Source organism: Pteropus medius, unplaced genomic scaffold, assembly GCF_902729225.1.
Source record: "Pteropus medius unplaced genomic scaffold, Ma_sr-lr_union100, whole genome shotgun sequence".
In the NCBI taxonomy this organism is placed as follows: Eukaryota; Metazoa; Chordata; class Mammalia; order Chiroptera; family Pteropodidae; genus Pteropus; species Pteropus medius.
The window spans coordinates 30,191,051-30,197,520 of NW_024354875.1; the positions used below are offsets into that span (position 1 = coordinate 30,191,051).

Genomic DNA, 6,470 nt, shown 5'->3' on the forward strand with positions numbered 1-6,470 from the left:
CCCCCCACCATCTCTATGTGCTGTAAATGTTAGTTATTATCCATCCTGTACCAACCAACGTAAAAGAAGTATGTGTCTTTTTGTTTTACTTTTTATTCAGTCCCGGAAATTCCTGTCTCCTTTGCTTTCTCCCTTAAATGACCACCAATGGATTTCACGTAACCCTCTTAAGGTCTCCTCCTTTGATTCTAATGGATAAAATAAGCTGCAGAACTGCCATTCTCCAAAGAATTTTCTCAATTCATTGAGATTTTGCTTCCTGGCAGTTGTCATCAGCTTGGCTCAAGTAAACTCATGAACTGAGAAAACGCTCTGGATTTTTGTGTGGTGGGTGTGCCCTGAGAGGTCTGGAAAAGAAGATTACTCTGACATTTCAAGATATGTTATCTTAGATGCAAACAGACAACAGACAGGCTCACTTAAAGTAAAGCTTGAACTTTGTCAAGGAAGCTGCAGACCCAGGATATGACTACCTGCCATGACCCATTTTTAGTTAGGAATTTTTATGTTCAGAACAACCTATGTGGTTACTTTCGGTCTCTGAGTATGTAAGGGCCACCATACTGGCCTCCCCTGAGCTTGTCAGGTTTAGTATGTGGCCCCTTTTTTATCCACATTGGGAAGTTTTTAAAACAGGGCTGTATGAGACAAGAGTATTAAATCAGTGAAACCTACTAATGTTATAGCCTTTTCTTTGCCCCTTTTCCTTCTCTATTCCATGACCTCTCAGGTACCTGCAGCTCTCAGTGACAATAACTTGCTCGTAGGAAGGGTCTGATATTAATCATTTATACCTTTCTTCATGTGGATTTAAGTCAATGTATTATTTCTCAAAGAGGTTTTCTGTTTAAGCCTGAGTTTGACTTGTGGGATGTTAAAGGGGAAAAAGCATGTTTGGCACATTTTTAGTACCCTAAATCTGAGGAAATTTCGATCTTGCCTTTTTGTTCTTTTGGAGAAAAAAGAATCCGCATTTAATTTACAGGGTGATTGCAGTATCTAGACTCTAGATAAGTGGATATGTTTATTCATCCACTCATCCCAGCTAAACCATAATAAACTGAATTTATAAAAGAAGGAACACAGAAACTTGGGAAATCTAAAATGTATAAGAATAAATTGGTATATAAGGAAACTGAAACTAAACAATTAGTAGACATTGTACCTGCCCGTAGCCTGTCTTCATAAGGGGGAGGTGGTGAGCTAGAGGGGGCAGTGCATATTAGCATCATGTCTTCCTCCTCCTTACCTGCAGCCTCAGTGCTTTCCATCACAGTCCCAGGATATGCCAGGTCAATTGTGACAAGCTCTGAAACCAATCAACTCTGGGAAGAGAAAAAGCACCCTTTCCCATTCTCAGTGATCTCAGTACCAGTGACCACTTCAATAAAATCTCCTTGTCATACCTTAAAACACAAATTAAGACTCATAAATAAATCCAAAACCTTATTTCATTAAATTGCGTTTGATCTCCTTGCTCACCAATGGTGTTTAAAAAAAAAAAAAAGTGGTAAAAAGAATCATCAGAGATTCATTTCTCCTATGTAATTTCTTAGGAGGGAAGTCAGTAAATGCACATTAATAGGAAGAAAAAAAACCAACATAGAGATCACGAATAATGATCATAATTCAAAAGTTAAATGATTAAAACAATGCACCAGGCTGTTTACAAATGCTTACATGTTACAGTATTTCAGCTGCCAAATCTAGACAAGAGATCGTACTCACAGTTAAAAGAATACTGTTAATTTAGCAACTTCTAAAAGTTGCTATTTTTAATTTACTAAAAATACTGCCAAGTCCTTTGAAAACACGTGACCCACAGCTTCTTGGCTTCCTCTATCCATAAAAGAGTGGTTTAGTCATCACCCAGTGTCACAACAAGGGTTGTGACCCAGTGACACACCCAGTGTCACAGAGTGAGGAGGGAACCTGAGAACTCTTCACACATTTGGTACTTGGGGCTTGACGGAAGCCCAGGCACCTCCACCTCAGAAGGATCAGCGAGTTCAGGGTGACACAACTCTTCCTTCCCCTAGCACAGTGGACAGATCGCAATCAGGCCAGCAAATCCACAACAGCTTCTGCGTCCCAATTCATCTTTAAAAAGGTAACCAAAGACTGGGTTTTGTCATTTAGTCCTTTATTTCTCATGTCAGTCTTCAAACTGTCTTTGATTTTCCTCGCTCTTACAGAATTAATCAAGTCGTCTTGCATGCTGTGGTCAATTGTTGCTATTTTTTTTAAAAAAGTAATATATTAGAAGGCAGTGATGGGCATTGGGTTCATCTCACGATAGAAGTAATCTCAGTGTCACCTGGGACCTTGCCTTGAACTCCCCCAGGTCTCTCTTTGAATGTATTTTAGCATCCTAGAATTACAACTAAGTTTTGTATCTGTGACTATTTGACACCATCTGTGCATCTTATAATGAATGGAAATTGGAGTGAGGAGGGGCTCCATAAAAAAGTAGGAATCTTAGCTGAGTTTCTTACTGTGACCACAGATTTGCTTCCAGCTGCAGGGTTGATCTGGATCTACCTGCTTTACTAATATTATCAGATGTCAGTTTAGGTGAATGCATGCATGTGCACGCACAAACATACTCACTAAACTGAGTGAGAAAAATGCCTGCTAGGTCATAAGGACACAAGGAAATTCCTCACAGTGCACATTTGATTCCTGGATACTGGGATGATAGCAATATACCTGCTTCAGATATATACTCTCCATTTTATGATCCAGTGGTTGGTATTTTACCTAAAATAAAAAGTCTATGATCACTTTAATTCCCAACATACAATGAGAAAGGGAGAAAGTCAGTTTAGTGGCTTTGCTGCAGCTTAATCCTGGCAGCCTTTGTTCAAGACTTTGATTCAAATGGTGCTGTGATGCTCTCTCTCAATGGGCTGATTTTTAGCAGTTGAGGAACAAGTTTAAATAAAACAAATTTTTAAACCAAAATCAGTTTATGGTTGTACAAATAGTTCTAAAATGTCCTGCTACACTATTTGCTCAAGGGCAAGGATTGTGCTTTATTTATCTTAGTATCCCTTGGCATATATTAGGTGCTCTAAAAATATCTTTGGCTAGATGCTGCATAAAATGAAATTGAAATGTTATATCATCTTTGTATTGTATTTTTGAGATTTGAAAAGTGTGCCCAATTTTTAAAATAAACCTTAATGTTTAAACACAAGAAAAAAATTATTTTCGCATACACTTCAAATGGAGAAAACGGGAGTTGGTCTTAAAACTTATAACAAATGTCACTTTCTTAAGATGCCATCCTTAAAAACTCAGCTCTTTTCTTCTGCTTAAAGATAACTGAGGTTGAAGAAATATACTGAAGATTGGAACACACTTCCTGCATCTATACATAAGATTCTCTCATATCTAAGCTTTCTTTGAAGCATTGTAATAATATGCAATATATAATCTCTCCCAGTTAGCAATATTTGTTCAATGACCATAAAGTAACTATGGCTTTAACAATAATTCCTAACCTGCCAATACTGTCAGAAGGCATATTGACAAAGTAATAAACCTAGGAGGGACTGGGAATAATTAGTTAATAATTATGGATATTATGGCAAATAATAATTTAAAAGTTTTGAGTAGGCAAAAGAAAAACAGAGATACTTTCATCTTTAGAACTAAAAATGCCAAACATAAATTCATCAGGTCTTCCTTACATTAAGAGTGGCTGACACATCTCTGCTTGGATACTGAATGAGTCTGCAGAGGAAGCACGCATGTCTCCACACCTCATTGTCCCACTGCACAAAGGGCACTCTGGGGACTGTGAGACACCTCTCTCTTACAGGAAGCAGGCTTAAGGGAAATGTACCTGATGGAGGAGATTTTTTATCCCATTGAGTAAGAGAACTCGCATCCCATGATGATGAATACCATCCCAACTATATCATAAGCAGCATCATAATCATTATTACTATTATTTTAATCAGACCCTCAAAGGAGTATCGTTTAATGTAATCATATTTCATGTAGGACCCATTCACTCCATCTTAAATTTTTTTTTTTTTATTTCTAGATGTCTAACTTAAACTTATTTTTTTCACAGAAACAGAATTTATTAGTCATAATTTAGTTTGTGTCGTTTGGCCCAAATGTTTGCTTTTCATAAAGAAAAGTACAGCAGAAATTTGTGAAAGGCCACTTGGGTTAAAAAAATTTTTTTCTTACTTGAAAAGGTCAAAATAAAAATGAATTCAGTCTAAGTCAACGAGGTTTACAATATTTAAATGTGCAAGGGATTTACATGTCCAGTCACCGTTAGTATAAGAAAACTTGTGCAAGGAAACCTCAAAGAGAGAATATTTTAGAAAATTATTAGTAAATGCTATTTAATGTATATAAATAACTTAGTTGTTGATTCAACTTAGGCCATGATTGCAACAAATTAAAAGTAAATAAAGATTCAATAAATTGTTATCAGTTTGGTTGATTAGTTTTAGTATTACTTTCTAAAACAAAGCACTTTGTGGAGTTATGTGGTAATAAAATCAAGTGGAGCCAGAGAAAGTATCTAGAAAGACCTCTATATTTCTTACAAAAAATATAACTCACAATGACATTGAGACATTATTTTCCTTTTTTCTTAACTGTGCCATTTATTTTTAAAGGAAAGAGGATGATAAATTTTAAAAAATAAATAAAAGTATCTTATTTTAGATTCTTAAGTAGGAAAAGAAACCCAGGAAGAGAAAATTAAAATAAGCAGAAGTGAGTGAGGACAGCAATCGAGTTGCAATATTTTCCAATTGCTGTTGTTAGGTAGTTACTCTTCAGCATTTTTCATGGCAAATGAAAGAGAAAATTAGTTCTTTCTTGGTTTCTTTTGAATCTTTGTGGTATAGTAGGGAATTTTGATAAAGTATTTTCATTCAAAGAGATGTGTTCATCTCTTTGCAGTTCTTTCTTCTCTTTTTATACAGTTTAGAATTTTAGAGATCGAAATTTTGTTCTAGCCACTCAGGTAAATGACCTTATGCAGATATCTATACTACTTAGCTCACAGAAGTACTTTGACAATTAAATGAGATAAGTATTACTTGAACACTTTTCAAAAATTTTTGAAGTTATCTAATTGGAAGTGTGACGATGATGATGATGATGATGATGATGATGATGATGATGATGATTTTGCCCTGATGATTGAGAGGGCTCAAAGACTAATCAATTATCACCAAAACTTCTCTCTTCTTTTCTTCTCTTTCTTCTTTCCTCCCACAACATGTATTTACTTAAGGCCAAGCATCACAAAAGGCACTGGTGGTATGGAGATGTGTACCCACCGGCCAGGTCCCCAGAGTTGACTGGGAATCCAGGTGGCAGGGAAGCAGAGTAGTAAAGCACAATGGTAGAATAGAGTGGTCTAGGTATCGGTTCTAGAAACAGAATAATTGTATCTTGAGCCAATTAACCTGCATTTTTGAATTCGTTTCCTCATCTATAAAATAGAGATAATTTTATTATAAGGTTTAAAATAGAGATAATTTTATTATAAGGTTTATTATAGATCATAGCAGAGGGCTTGGAACATGACAAGCACTCGATAAACCATAACCATTACCATTATTTCTACATAACTTGGTCACCCAGAATTCCCAAGGACCATGGGTTTTCAAAGAGCATATTCTAAATTCTAGAGTCAACTGGCCACCCATTTGCAGGGCACCCCTCAGTAGAGTCTATAGCAGCCCAAACTCAAAAGGCTCAGCGGAATTTAGGCCTCGCAAATGCTATGAGTACTAATTTCTAAATTCAAAAATGGTGTTATACATTGATTTGGCTTTATTCACTGCCTCCTTTCCCCTGATGACAAAAAGCCTTTTTTTTTTCTTAATCATAGAAATTAATGCTTACAGCAGCAGGATATGAGTAATATTTATAAGTAATAAAACTTTTCTAGTAAGGGTATAAAAAATAAACTCATCAATATGGCATTACAAAGAAGCAATGACTGAGTTTCCAGAAAAGTCTTCCTGGGTACTCTGAAGTTCTGGACACCCAAGACTGAGAAGCTCTAGACTAGTGGTTCTCAACTGGGGGTGATTTTGATCCCCATGGGATACTCGACAATGTCTAGAGACATTTTCAGTTGTCACAATTGGGGAGGGGACCTACTGGCAACTGAGGGGTAAAGGTCAGGGGTGCTGCTAAACATCCTGTAATACACAGGACAAATAATTATTCTGGCCAAAATATCAAAAGTATAGAGGTTGAGAAACCCATGCCTCAATATGAACAGTATATAGAGCAGACCTCTCACAAAGTGAAAGCCATTGATCTTGACATCATGGTAAGGTTCTTTCTCTGTAGCAGGCAATTAGTCACTTTATTTTACCAAGTACTTTCCAACGTAGATATTATCTCTATTTTACAGATAAGAAAATAAAGACTAAGAAATGATAAATAATTTGCCCAAAGACCTTCTGATGACAGAA

The 6,470-nt window shown here is 36.3% G+C and overlaps 1 protein-coding gene across 2 annotated transcripts in view; it reads left to right on the top strand.

Moving 5' to 3' along the window:
- Positions 1–6,470, top strand: part of DHRS9 (dehydrogenase/reductase 9) — a 34,649-nt gene that overhangs the window by 13,827 nt on the left and 14,352 nt on the right. The window contains exon 1 of one of the 2 annotated variants that reach the window (XM_039855359.1): positions 1,935–2,110. The exons of the other annotated variant lie outside the window; for it this stretch is intronic. The gene's annotated coding sequence lies outside the window, so the exon portion shown is untranslated. Of the gene's footprint in view, positions 1–1,934; positions 2,111–6,470 lie in introns of those variants that run through there. 2 annotated transcript variants of the gene reach the window in all.